Source organism: Arachis ipaensis, chromosome B08, assembly GCF_000816755.2.
Source record: "Arachis ipaensis cultivar K30076 chromosome B08, Araip1.1, whole genome shotgun sequence".
Lineage (NCBI taxonomy): Eukaryota > Viridiplantae > Streptophyta > Magnoliopsida > Fabales > Fabaceae > Arachis > Arachis ipaensis.
In genome coordinates, this window is record NC_029792.2 from 25,698,178 (window position 1) to 25,717,539 (window position 19,362).

A 19,362-nucleotide genomic window follows, 5' to 3' on the forward strand; every position below is an offset into this window, starting at 1 on the left:
AATTTAATTCAGTAGAATAGTTATAATTTTAGTTTATATATTTTAATTTCATTTTTATAATTTTTCAATAAAAAATACATAACAATATTTTTTATTTTTGTATATTTTCTATGTACTCTTTACGTACTATTTTAATTTTATTATTGTATGATAATTGACTTCATGAAAAATTTTCGTTTTTCAGCAGCTAATTCTTTAATTATGAATTACGAAACTATACATCATGATTTGACTTTCATTCATTGTGATTCGTTTTAGCTGAAAAATAGGTGTCATTTATCTTTTAAGATGGCTTAGAAAGGTCGTTACACGAAAAAAACAAAATTAGGACCAGGATGTCAGCAACCTCACACGGCTCCATCTCCGGCTTCGGCTGCCCACCGCGATGACTCTGAAATGCTCCCAGACAGCGGTGATAGTGTCCCTGCAAATGCACGCCCATTCCATCTGCCACGCAGTGTACCAAGGTCTGCTCCACAAACGAGCACAACTAATATTCAGAATTCGGAGCCAGGCCACGTAAACTTGGTAGCTAATACAAATTATGTAGATTCACTTGATCAAGAAGCTTATGACCCCATTGTTGATTCTAGTGCTCAGCGTCGCAAAAAACACAAGACTACAGAGTTTTGGGCAGTTAAGATAATCGGTAACGTATTTAATAATTTTTCTTTATCTATCAGATTTAAACTCTATGCTATATATTAATTTCTTCGCATGCTGTCCACAATGGATACACATATGACGTATTATATTTGGCTTATAGATTCTGACGGCACAATCAAGCCGGCAAGACTAAGCGTGAGGGAGGCTATGGAATGGCCTAACGGTAGGAAGATCGTGCTCAGGTTCAACAACGCAAAGCAAGCAATTGGAGACGAAGCTGGACTGTTGAGTGGCATGCTTGGTCTGCTAGGATCTAACTATGGAAAATTTTCTACCTGTGAGTAAAGTTGATGTAAGATTACCACTAAAGACAAGGTTTATAACGAATGCATCAAAGGTAATCTAGTAACTCATTGGTACACAACATTACAATTTATTTAGCATTGAGTCTTTTTAAATCAGTTTCTAATTGCCCTTTGTCTCTGATGGACCAACAGGAGAAGTGCAGGAAAAGCGCGTCTAATCGATCAAAGCAACTATATACCCACACTGGTGGTTCGAAAAGCTTTGCATGGCGGATGGAAGAAGAGGTACTTTACTTTTTTATTCACTCACCTTAAAACTATTTCTATGACTTAAGTTCTCTTGATTGTGTGGAATATGGTGATGGTATAAACTTTGTTGATACAGTCAGAAGAACAAGGGAGAAGAGTCGGTAGAGGAGAGTTATGGATCAAAGTGCACAAAAAAATATGGCTCTTATATCAATGATGAAGCAAGAGTAATTGGTATAAGTACTACTTTTTATAATTGATCGATGAAATTATGATCTCTATTTTGGTTGTTTTATGTAAATAAACTTTTGAGACCAATTTTTTCATTTATAGTTGTGTGTTATTATAATGAAAGTGATACCATTAATCATCTTGTTTAGCGTGTTCTTGACATGAGATGGATCCATGATCCAAATGATTGTATTTGCTAATTTGTTTCTGTAGGAAAGAATTGAGGAGATTGAGCAACAGGATGAGTCTTCTAGATTGTTGTCTCAAAATGATTGCATTGCTCAGGTTTTCGAAAAAGAGAAACCTGGTAGAGTACGTGGTGTGGGTGTTGGACCGAATTCACGTGCGCCTATCAACGGAGTCCAAGTAGAGGAGACCTAGAGGAAGCTGTTAGAACTGCAGGCAGAGCTGGAATGCTAGAAGTTGAAGAGGAAGGCGATGGAGAATGCTCTGATTTATCTGTACCAACGGCAGGGTGAAGAGCTCCCACCAGACATCGCTGCAGGGATGAGTTCCATGAAATGATAGAGTGAAGAATAATGTATTAGGATTAGTTTTATTTTGGTTTGAAGTAAACTTTTTTTGAATTAGATTATACAACTCTTTGTAGAAAATTTGTCTTCTTCGTACTTTCATGAATATATTATTTTGTTTTGTAGATAATTTTTTGTTTTTGATACAAGTTTGGATTCTGAGGTTGAAAATATTAACTCTTAAAATAATAAAAAATTAAAAATGCCAAAAAAAATAGTTCTATAGTATTTAAAAAAAATTGTACGATTTATTTAAAAAAAATCCAAATTTTCTTTTTTTTTTTTAATTTTTCTTTATTTAGTGGCGGTTTTGAACCGCTGAAGAGTGTGAATTTATCTTATTGGTATTGCGGCAGTTTACAACCGCCGATAACTGTGCCGAAAACCTTATTTCCGTTTCGGGGCAGTTTTAGAATCGCCGCGAAAACCGCGTCCACTCGAAAACAACTAGGAAAATAGCGGCGGTTTTAGAACCGCCGGTAAACATGACAGAAATCGTGTCACTCGCATTTGCCGGCGATTTTTTGTACGATGGCCGCGAAATATTGATCTAGTGGCGGTCATACCGCCAATTACTAAAAACTGCGACCAAACCTAGTGCCGGCGCCAATATCCTTGGCGGTATGATGAACCGTCGGCCATTGATTTTGTGGTAGTTTAAAACAGCCGCTAATCAAGAAAAAAACCGCCGCCATTACGCGCCTCCCTTTTAGTGTTGAATATTGCTTTGATTGCTTGAGTTAATGAATTTTGTAGAAAATGATAAAAAAGAAGCAATAAAAGCACTAATAGAGGAAGCACACTCCCAAGGTGACAAAAGAGTTGGAAACAAACTCAAAGAGAAGCAAAGAGGATTTACAATCCTGACCTCTTCACACTCCAACAAGTATAACTCAAGCTACAAAGCTCTAAATGAGGTTATTCTAGCTTCATTGGAAAGTAGACTTCCAGAGCTTTCCAACCATATATAACATTTTATAGTGGACACTAGATTTGAGGGTTCAAATCGCAATTCATTCAGCGCTACATACCCGGTGTGTGGCTAGGCATGTCTGGGCGTGGCACGCCGGGCCAAATTTTCAGCAAACATGCCAGACTGACCTCTTCACCTTTAAAAGATCATAACTTGGGTTAGAGAAGTCCAAATAACATGCTTCCAGCGGCGTTAGAAAGCTGAGATCCAAGTCTTTTCAATGATATATAACAGTTTATAGTGGGCATTTAATTGGGGGACCCAAATAGATCAATATTTCAGCGAGTAAGGTTTCCCAAACCTTCAAAAGCCCAAAATGCCACTTCAATGACACTCCACATTGGGCCACTTCCAAATACTCAAATTCCTTCATTTATTCTTCAATGTTTCAAGCTTCCATGAAGAGAATTAAAATTTCATAAGCCCAAGTGAAGCCACAATTAACAATCAATCAAGGCCACAAGAATCATCTAGAAGTAATTAGGAAATTTGCATTTGATTGTAATTTCATTTGAATTTGTAATTTAGGTAGCTTATAAATGGGGCTTTAGATTCATCATTTTACACACACCATGGAGGGGTGGAGGTGACTCCACTCTCCTTTCACTCTCATCCTCTTCTCTTCTTCCATTTCTTTCATATACACTTTTGTAAATATTTAGTTATGAGCTTCTAATTTCCAACATTGGGAAAGAGAGTTCTATTGCTATTTGATAGATTAATTTATTTTTATTCTTCTTCTTCTCTTCATCTCTCTTTGATTTACTTGAAGGATTTTCGTTCTTCATTTAAGCATTCAATTATCTTGGGAAAGAGATTGAATGTACATGAATTCTATGTGAACCTTGGGAAAGGAATCATAGAATGATGCTTGAAAATCCTTCTCACACTTGAGTAGATTTGGGTATGGATGGGATATTATGACATTTAATCTATCCATTATTTGGGTCTAAAAAAGTGTGTGGTATAATTAGGGACCATTCTTCATCTTTTCTCATGAGCAATTAGACCAAGAAATTGGCTATTGATCAAGATTGGGGAGATTGAATTACCAAGACATTGGGATTCAATCACTCATGATTGCCAAGAGGTCAATGAGTTGCATGATTGAAGAGGAGATGAAAACTATTGATCCTAAGAATGCAATATCTCTTGATCTCAATGTTAATTTCATTCTTAATTCTTGTTATTTACTTCTTGTCTTTAATTCTTGTCATTTACTTATGCACATTTATAGCTTTATTTACTTTTACACATTTGTGCCTTCCAAGTGTTTGTAGAAATGCTTCACTTAGTTTTACTTTCTAGTTATTTACTTTCTTGCACTTTACTTTCTTATACTTTCCATTCCTTACAATTTACATTCTTGCACTTTAATTTTCAGCACTTTACATTCTTATCATTTACTTTTTTGTTCTTTATTGCTTTCATTTAATTTCAAGTCATTTACATTCCTTGTTTGCTTATCACTCAAAATTGAATCGTCTAACTAGAATAATTAATCAACTATTGCTTGCTTAATCCATTAATCCTCGTGGGATCGACCACACTCTTGTGAGTTTTATTACTTGATACGATCTGGTGCACTTGCCGATAATTAATTACGGAAGATACATTAATTTCGTCATCACCTTGCCATGCGAGATGCAATAAAGAATGTTCTTCCTGATGCGACCCATCGGTTATGCGGATCGCATCTTCAGAGAAATGCATGTGAAAATATAAAGAATCTTAATTTCCTAGGGATTTTAAGGGTCTTATATACGACAACAACGACAGCATAGACTTTGATCGAAGATGGGAAGCCATTTTGGATAAGCACAACCTTGTTGGGAATACGTGGATGAAAAAGACTTACGAAACTCGTGCGATGTAGTCCTATTATTTCTTAAGGGAAAAGTTTTTTGGGTACATAAGGATGACGTCACAGTGTGAAGGTATAAACTCTCTCATCAAATTTGACGTTAATTGCAAGAATACATTCATCAACTTCATGCATAACCTGGATAGGGCCTTAAAGGAGTATCAAAACAATGAATTAGTAGCTGACTTTAAGTCTCAGTGCTCTAAGCCAGTCATGATTACTTCGTTGGAGGCATATGAAAGATTTGCATCATGTTATTTCACTCGCAACATTTTTAAGGAAATTCGTAATGAGATTCAGAGGGCAGAGGCTTTGAATATCAAGGTATTAAGCATGGTCTCGGACAAGGTCGAGTTCAATGTGACTGCTCTCGGAGACCCAACCAAAGATCGACGGGTGGAATTCGACAGAAGTAAAAATCAGTTCGCGTGCTAGTGCAAGCTGTTTGAATCATGTGGCATTCCTTGTAGTCACATTTTCTGTGCCATGAAGTTTGAAAACCTCCTTGTGTTTCCGGAGTCTGATATACAAAAGGTGGACTATGAATGCAAAGAATGAATTTATTAGCCCAATAATACCTGTGAACGAGAACGTTGAAAGGGTCTTAAAGTTTTGAGTTGGTGCATTGGCATCCAATTGCAAAAAGCTGTGTGATAATGCTTGTAAAAACGTTACTGATTTTATGAAGTCTAGACTGAGTTTGTGAAGCTAATTATTCGCTTGCAGTCACGCAAACATGGCACATCCACTCCAGAACCGAATGTGGAAGGCATCAATGATCTGTTTGTTGTCAAATGTAAAGGTGCCCCTTTCAAGAGGTCTTCTTGGAGGAAGAAGAGAGCATGCTTTTATTTCCACAAGTACGGTCATTACTACAAGCGCTGTCCAGATCTGATGCATGATAGTGAGCAAGGTATCCCTTGCGAGCAATCAAATAGGAATGCATCAGCCAAGGTTGATTTCAGCCAACAAAGGTATGCTAATTCTTCGAAGTTGAATTCAGTTAAGTCTGAAGACCTATCACGACCTAAGACGAAGGTATGATTTTCTTATTACAATTGAGTTGATGCTGGTGAAAACTATTTGGTAGGTGTCCATTTCAAAAACATGAAATTATGTGATGGTTAACGTCTATGTACGCATGTTTTTAAAAAGGGTGGAGCTAGTAAATTTATGGCCAAGGATTTGAGGAAATGGAATGGTAAACACAACACGTTTTATGAGGTTATTGCTTGAATCTCAACCTGTTCTATTCTTCCAATTAATTGGGTACATAAATGTACATCATGTTTTATGAAACTTTTTTGTTTATTTTTTAAAATAGTTGAATCTCCATGAAAACAGGGTATCCATGGATGGGATGTCCCACAATGGAGTAGACTCCCGAAACTTACACTATGCAAAATAGGTGTGTACAACTCCTTTTAAACAATACGCGGGGTCTACCATGATGCGTTTATGCCAGATTATGATTTGTGTATTAAGTACTTTATGAAATCAAGAGGTCAATCTATCACACCAACAGCAAGGACACTCATTCACAAACAATGAATGCAATAAACATGACATGGACGAAACAAAAGCCACAACACACGTACAGGATGATGTCGGATTTCCGTTACCTTTGTCAATGCTTTATGGATAAAGTATCCTACATGGCGTTGTTCGAGGCTATGCATAAGAGAAGTTGATTACATTGGAACAACCGTTTTCAAACTTTCGTGCAATACTAATATAGGGTCAATATGTATGGTTTAATGTAGTAAACTAACGGCACGAGTTATAGAAAATATGTTTGGATTTGGTTGGGAATGACTCATGTCTTATTTTACAATGTATGAACAAATCCAGACCACCAAAGGAATTGTATACGGCGGGGAAAGTTCAACCTGGTCCTTCTAGGATCAACATTGAAGATATCAAACATTGGATAATTAGGCTTGATTCATTTGGGGTTTAGTGTTTACAATTGTTTAGTGTAAAAAAATTTTGTGGAATCCTCTAATAAGTGGTGGTGATGAGTATAAAGAGTTTGATGACAATAATGACAAAAAGGAAATAGTAAAGGTAGAGGGGTTTTCAGGGAAGAGGGGTTTGAACGCAAGGTTCTGAGTTCGGTTTATTTGTATTTAGCCATTTCCTAAATCCGTTCTAATGTAACCTTTTTGCTTGAAATCATTATTTTATTTTATTTTTTTGAAAAATATAGTCACAAAACAACACAACAAATAGGTAAAAAATTTAAAAATAATTCTAGTAACTTAACGACCTGGAAATTCTTTCAACATGCTCAGTAACATCATAAAATTGGTAAAAGTAACGAAAGACGATCATTGAAGATGGAGGTGTGCAATAGTACGCAATCACTAGTTAAAAACTAATTTGTCTGAAAGCCATAAGTGTATTAATCCCCAATACTGCACAAACAAGTAGAAGTACCAAAAAGGATAGTAATGTTACTAAATTATCACCTACTACATACTGAAAGTCTTAGCAAAATATACGCAAAGATATTGTAAATTCAGGGACAGGAGACAATAAGCCCTTGATCTTGGAGCATCCTATCTGCATCGAACCTAGATGATTGTGAGCGGATCAATGGAGATGACCTCAAAGACCCCTACACCGCTTGGCTTGAAGTTGCACAAGGAAGCAAAAGTTTTCCATGCTCCAGAAATAACCCCGAAGCTACCATTTCTTTTTCCACTGTATCTTGTGTATGTAGCTTCAACCTCTATGTGGTCGTGGATAAGTAGGAGAGGGTGCCTCTGAGCAGTGAAGTGACTAAGATGCGGGACATTGGGCTGATGATAGCACATGATAAATTAGTAACAATTAGTGCGTGTAATGATTAAGGTGGAATATATCATTAACACAAGAGGTTGCACATAGTATAAGCTTACCAACAATCAAGAAGACAACATTGGCCCAGTTAGTTCCATAACAAAGAAGGGCCACTTGGAGGATACCCTTGCAGCAACATCTTTAGCCTTCTCTAAAGAAGGATTGTTGACACATTTTGCAGCTTCGAAGTTACCTTTTCTTTCATATGGCTGTTCTTCCAGAGGTCGGGTTGGTATGAATTCTCAATGCCACCAAAATCAAAGATTTAGACCTGGAATTCTGAGTTTTTTTGTGTTTGAAATTGAGCATAGAGTCCAGATTGATTTGGCACCTTTTGTAGAACTCCAGCTAGCCACGCGTCAATACAATTTTTCTATTTTGATTTGGTGTCCAGAAGCACCGAAATGGGCGTTCATACCATCAGAGACCACAAGGTTCATGTATGGGGTACGGTTTGGAAGTTGATCCTATTTTGGGACCATCAAAGAATGTGTCACGTCACAGTGAAGGAATTGTGTCAGCATCTTAATGGTAGTTCGATCAATGCCATGAAACATGTCCAAACATTTAGTGGTCATGCCTGCGGACTTCCTTCGACTATCCATGTTGCATGCGACAAAGTATGGAATGTTATGAATTATAGTATTATGGTCACTCGACCCAGTCGAGGCCTCGTTTTTGTACGCATGCAATATGGTCACTAATTTATGGTAATATGTTGTTGCTCGTTGTCCTAGACTAACCATCACCTACCATGGAATATTAATTAATGGCCTTCATATTATGTGGCCTATGGATACCACTTGGTACGATTTAGAGTTGATTAATCTAATAGAAGAAACTTGATTAACCTAATTATAATAGGGAAAAAAATAAGTTAAATTGATTAATATTAGTTAAAATCAGGTAAATACATAATTAGTTAAATTACTAAAAAAATATAATATGACATTAAAAATAATAAAAATTAATATTTATTTATTAAATTAAAAATAACATATAAAATAACATATTTTAGTACTCTTTTTAAATACTTTCAATAATTTTATTTTTATTATTGTTTTAGGTTTGGGGGATGAGGGTTTAGGGATCTGTGTACGGGATTTAGGGTTTAGGGTTTAGGTTATATGGTTTGGGGAATGGGGTTTGGGATTTAGAGTTTAGGGTTTAGGGTTCAGAGTTTGGGGTTAAGGGTATGGTCACTAATTTATGGTTTAGAGTTTAGGTTTTAGGCTTTATGGGTTTATGGTTTATGACTTAGGGTTAAGGGTTTATGGTTTAGTGTTTGGGATTTAGGATTTGCGGTTTAGTCTTTAGGGTTTAGGGTTTGCGGTTTAGTGTTTAGGGTTTGGGGTTTGAGATTTAGGGTTTACAGTTTATGGTGTAGAGTTTAGTATTTATTGTTTAGGGTTTAGGCATTAGGGTTTGGGGTTTGGGATTTGTGGTTCAGAATTTAGGGTTTAGGATTTAAGGTTTAGGGTTTAGTGTTTACGGTTTAGTGTTTATGGTTTATAGTTTATTGTTTAGGGTTCGGTGTTTGGGGTTTAGGATTTAGGATTTAGTGTTTGAATATTGGGATTTGGGGTTTGAGTTTTAGGGTTTATGGTTCAGGATTTAGGGTTTAGGGGTTCAGAGGTGTATGGTTTAGGGTTTAGGGTTTAGGGTTTAGTGATTATGGTTTATGGTTTAGGGTTTAGGATTTAGGGTTTATGGTTTAGTGATTATGGTTTAGTGTTTAGGATTTATGGTTTAGGGTTTAATGTTTATGGTTTAGGGTTTATTTATTATGGTTTAGTGTTTAGGGTTTATGGTTTAGGGTTTAGGGTTTAGTGTTTATGGTTTAGGGTTTAGAGTTTAGTGTTTATGATTTAGGGTTTAAGGGTTTTGGTTTACAATTTAGGGTTTATGGTTTAGGATTTAGTGTTTATGGTTTAGGGCTCAGGGGTCAGGCTCATGGTTCAGTGCTGAGGGGTTTATGGTTTAGGGTTTATGGTTTATGGTTTAACATTTAGGGTTTAGGGTTTATGGTATAGAGTTTGGGGTTCGGGTTTCTTGATTTGGGGTATAGGATTTAGGGGTCAGGCATTAGGGTTTTGGGTTTGGGGTTTGTGGTTTACAGTTTATGGTTATTGATTTAGGGTTTAGGGTTTAGGATTTATGATTTAGGGTTTAGTGTTTATGGTTTATGGGTTATGGGTTAGAGCTCAAGGCTCAAGGCTCAAGACTAAAGGGTTTGGTGGTTTAGGGTTTATAGGTTTATGGTTTAGACTTAGAGTGTGTATGGGTTTAGGATTTATGGGTTAAGGGTTCGGGGTGTTATTATATTGTAATTTACGTTTGGAGAACGTGGGTTATCTTTTTGGTTTTGGGAAAATAGTTGGTAAGTTGATTCTCCTAGAACTATATAGGTGATGGTAAAAAGAGAAATGCAAAAAGTCAATAAGCAATAAATTAGATGAAGAGTGTTCAAGACAAAGAATAAGACGTAGAACTCTATGGGAGACAGGTAATGTAATACAACATTAATGAAAGGGAATATAACTCATAGGAAATGGAAAAAATATACTCTTTCTTCGCGTTATTGACCCAATACGTGTATGATATTCAAACCTAGCTTTTGTGGCTAAGTTGATGGAGTCTAATGTTGCGTCAATTAATTTTTTACTGAACGGTAGTTGGAAAAAAAATATCAAGTTTATGATAACAACCTAAAATAATTATCTACATACAATTTTGATAAAAATAGATCATACATATGAATATGATAATTAATATTTTTTGGAGATAATTACTTTTTTATCATAATAAAAATGGATCAAAATTTTAATTAGTTTTACATGCAGACAAATGATAATTAAATTTTTTGGAGACAAGCATTCATTACTGAAATTAAAACACTTATAACTAATGAATGACACAGTTGCATGAAAACTTTAACTAGCTTTGAATAATACAAACAATTCAATGTTGGTTAAATAAATCAACTAATGCATGGAAAGAACAACACTTAGTGAAAACTACAAATTTTAGTCGAAAGTATGGAGCCTTCTGTTTAACCAATCAGAAAATAGAGTTTTAAATGAAATAAATCATTGGAAAAATGTTAGGAAAGTTTATTATCTGACTACGTTAACAACTTCATATATTAGGGGTCTAGAAATATCAATCTGCTGTCAGAACTCCTTGAATAATAAGGTCTAGCCACCATGTTTGTTATTATTTTAAGAAATTGTGGTTGGTAGTGGAGTGCAACTCATTAAAGCTACATGTTTCAATATTTTTCTTGTTTATTTTTTAAAAAAAATTTACAAAACCCAAACATCCAATGGTGGGCAAAGGGAAGTGACACTCAACACAAAAGATAGAAAAAGGAGATGACGAAGCAAAAAATAAACAAACTAGGAAAATTTCAAGGAAAGTCGTCGATAAGGAAGTCATAGAACTGTCATCCAGGTTAGAAATAAAATGTATTCCAATAAATTATCATTCATATTTTAAATTGAATCCTAATAGAATATCGACAAATTTTATGTGTTGTTTATCGCAGTCTCCACAGAAGCACCATGCATGACCAGTGCCTACATGTAAAGTTTAATAGTGGAACCGATAAAGATATTGGCGAGGACTTCGGTAGAATTACCGCCGAAGAAGGCTCCCTAAAAGATGTAGTGACGCAAATGTCGACCATGATGAATACACTGTCTAACCTGATTGCTTTCCTGGCCAAAACGTGTTATCCATTGTTCGGAACTATGCTACACACGTTAATCTTTGAAATGGTCTGGCCGATAACTTCAACCCTACATTAATGCCTGTGATCATGAGCGGATTCAGTATGCCATCAGGTACACTTGAGAAGAATCTAGATTCATCCAAAAAGAACATATCCAACATGTCTAGTATTCAACAAGGCGCAGATTCAACTTCGCATCAAGATATGGAGTGTTGTTCAAAGTCTTCGAAGTGTGAACAAACCACGCCCGGTGAATACGTAATTTGCCGTAATCTGTTCTGTGATGATGGTACTGAAAGACAGATATAGAACTAATCATACCGAATAGCGTAGACAAAGTTGTGTATATTAGCTACTTCAACTCAGATGATCGCAAGTTGCCACTAAGGAAGGAGTTCGCAAAGATACTTGCAGTGGGTTATCTCCTATTAACGTTGTATTATAGGTCTTCTGTGTTATATAAGTATTAATAACTAACGGGTAACTAATCATTATCTCAGTGGATGCTTGTTCTGTTTTGTCCCTCAGATGATATGGCATTGTGCAAAGACGAAGTTTCAGTCGTTACGTACGTATTTGGTTTAAATTTGATAGATGATGATATAAATTCAGAGATAATTTCACAGACAAACTTGTGACACGCTAATAAGAGAGTCATGTATACTCTACTACCAAACAAACCATTGGTGGATGAGGTATGGATCTCCCTCATTACCATTATTTAATTTCGTGAAAGAATTTATAACCATACAAACATGTTGTAGTAAGGGAATAATTGCGTTTATATTTTTCTTAATGGTCGTCAAACCTCCAATGCTAAACTAGATAATAAACTTGACATCAAGCATGATCATGGCTGATGCACGTAAGGACACCAGGTTTTCCTGCATGTGGTTTTTACCGACTACATTTTTGGTGAGTGCAAACAATTGTTCATGGGTTGGTTTACGTTTATTTTTGCATTATTTGCTTATACATATACTGGTAAACTCAAATTTTAGCAATTTGTCCTTAATTGGAGTCACTCGCCAAAGACTTTGAAACACTATTACGCTGAGAAATCCATGGGAGAGTTTGAAAACCTATGCAAGGTAAGTTTGTACTTCATGGATCACAGTACATGTTTTTGTTAATACTAAATTCTTATTTGAATATCACTTATGTGTGTAATAATGTTAGATTTTCGTTCCAATGAATGAGGATAACATGCACTGGTACCTAGTTGTAATAGACATAAAAAAAAAGGCACCTTATATTACTAGATTCTAAGCCATGCATCTCAAGCAAAACCAGGCGCCGTCGTAGTGTCAAACTAATGGTAATGCTCTAACACTTCTAATGACAAGAACTAGAGATTCTATATTACTTGAACACTCAAAAGACTTGATACATATGAAATAAATTTTACTCTCATTATAGGCTTTGTTTGTTGAGGAGATGCTTGATGACTCAACCTTTTATGCTTACCAGTCAACACACAGACCAGTAATTTCAGATTTTCCTATAATAAACCTTGTCGGGATTGGCAAGCAAAGGGATGACTTGTAAGATACCAAACAATTTTATCTGGCTAGTTGATTTCTAAAGAACTGACCAGACATTTATTCTTTTGTTAGTTTGTGTTGAATAATTATTTTTTATCACAATTTAAGGATGCTACAATGGTATTTATATTGTTAATGTACTATACACTGCTTTTTCTTCCAGCTTTGTTTATGGACCATGATATGCTAAATAATCCTGTTTCTTGTGCTATGATCCTTTACGGTAAGAAATTAACGTAATTATAGATTATAACAAAATGTTTTTAATGTGCAAGGAATGATTGTGGTGTTTGGGTGGCTACCTGGATGAGGGAGTGCCAATGGCGGGATGACTACATAATCCATGTAATTAAAAAATTCGATTCATGGTTTCGTATACTCTTTTAAAATCTTACGTATGCTTACATCAAAATTTTTTTAACTCAGGTAAATGATAGCACAAATTTGCGGCTGGCTATTGATCTCATCATGAAACCGTTCAATTTAAAATCATAGGAAGTGCTTCAAACATCAAAGACATACTTCAGTGAAATATATAAAAGGAGGAAAGAATGGTTAATGGGAAAGGAAATCTGCTCTGAGTTCTAACTATGTCCTTTAAATAAGTGTTTTATTTACTTAGTGTGGTCATACTTTAATATTTGTAATAAGTTATGAAGACATGTTATGGTTGTTTTTGCAGTAATTTATATTAGTTTTCGTTTGTATTGCATTTATTATATGATCAAAAACTTGGTCTTGCAACTCATTTGGGTTAACGTGATGAGCCGGTTACGTCATGCTCTCACTGTTATTTATATCCTTCTTGTCAAATTTGATATGCAATCTAATATTTTGATCAAGCTTCGACCCAATAGTAACCTCCTACTTAGGTAGTGAAACATAAATAACAAGAGTGTACATAAGCTGCATAAATCATCATATTGGAATGGAAATGGTGATTTTTAGGATGATGGATTATAAGGCTCTAATGCTTGATTATGGTACTTTTTTATTTAAAGGGTATAAATTTGACCATCAGATTTATTAGATGCCATGAATTGGATCCTACAATTTACTATTTTTTTTAAACAAATGCCACCCTCGGATTTGATTTAAAAAATTTTTAAAAACAACTTGCAACGTAATCGGTAGGTCTGATTAATGATTCTAATAGCAAAATAAAGACACATTTTAAACCAATAGAATTGAATTGTAGCCGTTTCTCTTCCATAATGAAAATGTCTAGCCAGTTGTTATTTGCAAAATTAAGAAGCATATAATGAAAAAATAAGATTTAATCAAGTTTGTTGGAACTCCCACTGAATTTATGTGTTCGCATAGGCAATGAAAAAATGTTGGGAGACGAGAACCTTTTCTGGTCAACAACAGGTTATTCTAACTCATAACAATGATACCGGTAATACAATGTTCTGCCATCCCAATTTTGATTGGATGTAACATCTCACACAATTAATCGCTTGGACAAATTTAACTTCATATCTTATAAAACAACCGAGGACTTCTAGCAAATAAACTACATCATACATTTACTTACCAAAAAGCTACACTGCCAACCATGCCTAGAGAAGAAATGAGTGAATTCCAACTAAATTATCTTCCATTACCGGTTATTCCGGATGAACTGCTTCAAGAAATTTTTTTGCGAAGTAGTGCCAAAGTAGTAGGAAGATGTATGTGCTTGAATAAATTCTGACTCCAACGCCTAAGCCAACCGAACACATGCTTAGAGCACATGCGAAGACAAGTTGTGTTAGATCAACATGTTTTGTTTTATGTTGGATATTCAATACTCTTAATGGGTTCAGATTCACTAGTCATAGTGGATGCTGTTTCGGGAGAACCTATTAATGTTTAGCAACCTTTCGGAGTTGGCTCTTTTGGGTGGTTTCGTATCGTCAGAACGTCAAATGGGAACATATGTGTCAAGTTCTCCTGGGACCAAAACGACACAAGACTTTTAGTATGGAATCCAACAACAAGACATTCTAGAAAAATTTTGGACACCCACATGGAGCACGGTAGATCATATTTCTCTATTTATGGTTTTGGTTATGTCCCAAATTTAGATGCTTACAACATCATACATATGTGCAAAAGAGATATTTCTGATCCCTACATTTTTTTCTCTAGATATTGTTCAATGTGATCTTCATGGTTTCACTGTGTTAATTGTCTGCCTGGTGTTGAAAAAATTGACCCTAACTCTGTTTTTCAAAATGGTCATTCATACTGGATAACTGGTATAGGAGATAGTTATGCTACTCCAAAGTCTTTTAAGTTACAGTCTCAAATATGAATCTTTTAGTGAGGTCTCTATTCCAGTAGGAGCATTATATAGCAATCACAGTTTACTGGTCCACAAGGACAAACTTGCACTCCTCGCTCATACACAAAATAAATTTGGTTATGTCGCATTAATTTGACGCTTGAATGAAGACGTTCGTGAAAACAAAATATTCGAGCAATACTACAGGTTTGGAAGTCGAACCATAAGAGAAAATCTATTACTATTCGTGGATCATAATCTAATTCTGTTAGTTAACAATTCAAAGGAAAGAGATTTACTCCTGAATTCCAGGTACAGAGAGCTTATGTTGACAGAATATGACATTGAACATGGCACTAGGAATCTATTAGTAAGGAGAGAATGGCCTACCCTAGAAACACCACACCCTATAACAGTTAGGTCTACGCTCAAGTATTTTGAAGGGATGTTTCCAGTGTAGAAATTAGACACAATTAAATCATTCAGATTTAATCGATTATAGAACTTTCCTATGAACATCTATAACTAGTCTTCTGATTAGACATCTATATGGTTGTTTTTTGGATATCTTTTTACTTTTTCTTGTAATAATTTATGCTATTCGTTAAGCTCTTTTTTTTAATGTTTTAAATCAATTTGTTGAATTGAGTTTAAAATATGTCACTTTTTTTTGTTTTTCATTGGTTTAAACTCCTTTTAACTAAAAGTTTTGTTTATGTACCAAATTGTTTTTATCTAATTTTATGTCTCGTGTAGTGTTCTTCAACTAAAAGTGATTTATAATAGTGTTATCCTAACCACCTTACTATAAAGATTACGAAACTTATATCAACTTAACGCAGTCATATTTGTTATCAAACTCAACTTTGGCACAAACATTTTACGAAAATAATCTACTAAAAACTGTTATTCAATCAGAAATTTAAAAGGGTAAAGAACTACAATTATCAGACATATCCATAAACGGATAAAAAAATTACCTGAATCAAAGGTGAAATTGCCTCCAAGGGTTAGGAGAATCATATAGCACATGCTTGGGCTTAAATTTCCAGATGAAGTACAGCTTCCTCATATTCGAGCCACTAGATGAAGAAACTTGTCATGAAGATTTTTTTTTGGCACTGGCCCACTTTACTTGTACAGTGACCTGCACTATAAAAATGAATATTTTTTACGGGTTAGTTCACAGAGCACAAATCCAAGCACAACATACACATATTATTTTCTTAATTAAACTAATACTGGGGGAAAATTAGGGAATACCAATTCCTCTCCTATCCTACACCTTTGTTCCAAACAAGAGATCAATGGGGATGACAATGAATACACACGGTCGAAATAATTTAGCTTAGTATGCAACAAAATTCGACCTTTACCTTAGTATGCAACAAATTTTGACAAAAAATGACAACATATAAACAGGCTTTTAACTAACTACTTGAAATAAGTAAAAACTGAACTTACATGATGGCCACAGGTCTCATGCCAACCATTCTAGGAACCACAACTGTGTTAGAGGATAACCCAACCTAACCTTTATATAGTCAGGCCTGCAATAACCCACACATTATTGAATATTACTAGATCGGAATGAAAAATCATTTTTGTGAAGTTTGGCGATGAACTAGAGTAATAAAGACCCTATTCAGGTGTCAATTATCTATTGTGGTGGGTAGATAATTACTGTCAGGGGAGTCACATGAAAATCTGTAAATTTTGTCAAATTTTATGCCTGCGACTCTTACAGACTTGCCAAACATTGAATTATAAGATGATTGCATCGTTAAGCTTTCATGTCAGGAGAAAAAAATTTATTATTTCTGGTATTTGGACAAGTTACTCCAAGATAATAGCAATTTTATCCAACATTAATTTATGGACGAACTAGTATAACTAACTCACAAGTCATAATCACAGACCATATCATATACATGGATCTATATGTTGAATAAGAATACGTCAGTATATACATAATCAAATTCTAATACTGAACTTTCGTCAATGAAAGTTTATTTCAGGAAACCGCATCACCAGTTTTTTTTTCTTTTCATTTCTCTTAGTTTTGCATTTACATTATAGAAGAAAAAATCACAGACTGTCATAGATAAATAATTTGTCTCGAACTATCTCCAAACAAAGAATCATCAATGATCTTTCGTCACCCTGCAGCAATTTAATAACAATGTCATAGTGTAGTTTTCAACAAACACACCAAACATGGAAATTAATTTTAAGTTACTAAACCTTTTAGAGGTGCTTATGGTTCTGGTTTTCTTCTTATCATCCGACTTTGTTGATGAAGCCTCATTCTCTCTTGTAGCTGCTTCTCTCTTCATTCTCTTCAACTCTACTTCCATGGCGTTTGTCAGTCCATCAACTTTCTTTGCAAGCATCTGAAAAAAAATATCTTAAAACTTTAGTTCAATTTCAAAAGAATGATTATGTGACAAGGCATTAACTAATGGCTATCAGCATTATCTTAATTTCTTCATCTTTGGCTTGCAAATTACTGTCTTCAACTTCACAAGACTTCCTCAGATTCACGACTTCTTTTTGAAACTTATCATACACAAAACATGAGACCACATGTTCACTGCAAAATCATTTGGTATCTTGCTTTTGGAATCTTCATCTACCACAACAGTGTTTCTAATTTCTGCTACTTCGTATTCATTACTAAACCAGTTCAACTTCATGTCGGTGTTCACATGTGTCTCGTTCTCCTTTTCACCACCATTAACAGCTTTGCTTCGCGATGCCCATATCCCTGTTACAACATTTTCAGCAGCACAACGTCTCTTTCTTGCGGGGCTCCCCTGTTTTAACATCCAAGCAGCATTGTCTTTGAACATTTTTTCGTATTTGGCTGCTGAAACAAATAGCTTCCAACAGCAGATCCCCTATGTTGTGATGTGGATCTCTTTCTCAGTCCACTACTGGTAGTTAGGCAACCTAGGATGTTAGATTTTACTTCTTTAGAAGGATTATAAAACGCATTCAAATTGGTTGCGTTATTTGAGAATTGCTTTAAGCCATCTTTACAACAGTTATTGCTTCTTCTGTTCTCTAGGTTTACTATTCTTTCCTCTAGATCAGCCATCATGTTCTCCAGTTCTTTTTTCCCCAAATGTTCTACAACATCATTTGGCTGAGTGTCACCCAATGCCCTTGTTGGCGCCACGCAACCAAGTCTTACAATGTGCTCATCAACCCACACAAAGAATTTGCAATATGTTTGTTTTACCTAAATCGATTCGAACACAATGAAAATGTGTTGGTACAAAACACTCATATTCATTCTAATCCACATATATCGCTATAATTAATCCCTAAACTCAATCTCAAAAATCCTTTCTAATTTTAAACTAGTTTTGATATCAGATCAGGTTCGATGTCAAATCATTTCAAAATCAATTTATTTCTCTAATTCGATTTATTTCCAATAAATCAACTTATTTATAAATCTCAATGATTTTTCAAAATCAACCAGCTCCAACATTAAATCATTTATAAAATCAACCTAATTCAACATCAAACAGGTTACGAAATCCGATCATTTTCATATCCAATTCTCAGGCCATTCCCAACAATTCAAAATCACATCCACAAAAACTCAACAAAATCCAGAGTTTAAACCACAAATCCAATAAATCACAATTTAAACCAATTTTAGCATAAACTTAGTATGCATACATGAAGAATTGCGAGCTTACCTTTAATAATGGGCATCCAAAAAATTGCCTATTCGGGTTCGTGTTTGTCTTCGACATGTAAAAGATGGCATATTTTTCGCAGAAGCATTTTGGGGCCACACCATCTTTTACATCCCCAGGTTACAGCGAACATGAGTTTGCATATCTAACTATGAGTTCGTGTCGTCCGCCGTCTCTACCTCTGCTTCGTCTCGTACTTGAGGAGCATGCATCACTGGCCATCAATCTAATTAACACCACCATGAACAACTATAATCAACTACTGGATTCGAAATTGAAATAGTCTTCTTCCACGAACAGTGTTTACAGAAAGTGAGTAACATAACAAAAAAAATAAAAAAATTGGAAGAGAAATTCAAAAAAATACCCAACTAGTGATGGATCCAAGATAGCCCTAACAGAAAAATCGACAACACAGGTTGTGGTTGTTCGAGCGAACAACCAACGATGTCTAACGCAGTTCAATCCTTTGAGCTGCCTCAACTACAATCTATGGTT

General features: G+C 35.2%; 1 long non-coding RNA gene across 3 annotated transcripts; it reads left to right on the plus strand.

Moving 5' to 3' along the window:
* On the plus strand, nucleotides 599–16,963 carry LOC107612403. 3 transcript variants are annotated; one of them, XR_002351584.1, is made up of 4 exons: nucleotides 599–649; nucleotides 767–1,196; nucleotides 1,297–1,394; nucleotides 16,952–16,963. It is a non-coding gene; the product is annotated as an uncharacterized LOC107612403 (long non-coding RNA). The 3 variants fall into 3 exon arrangements; XR_002351582.1 differs by lacking the exon at nucleotides 16,952–16,963 and having other exon boundaries at nucleotides 1,297–1,396; XR_002351583.1 differs by lacking the exon at nucleotides 16,952–16,963 and having other exon boundaries at nucleotides 609–636; nucleotides 1,297–1,396.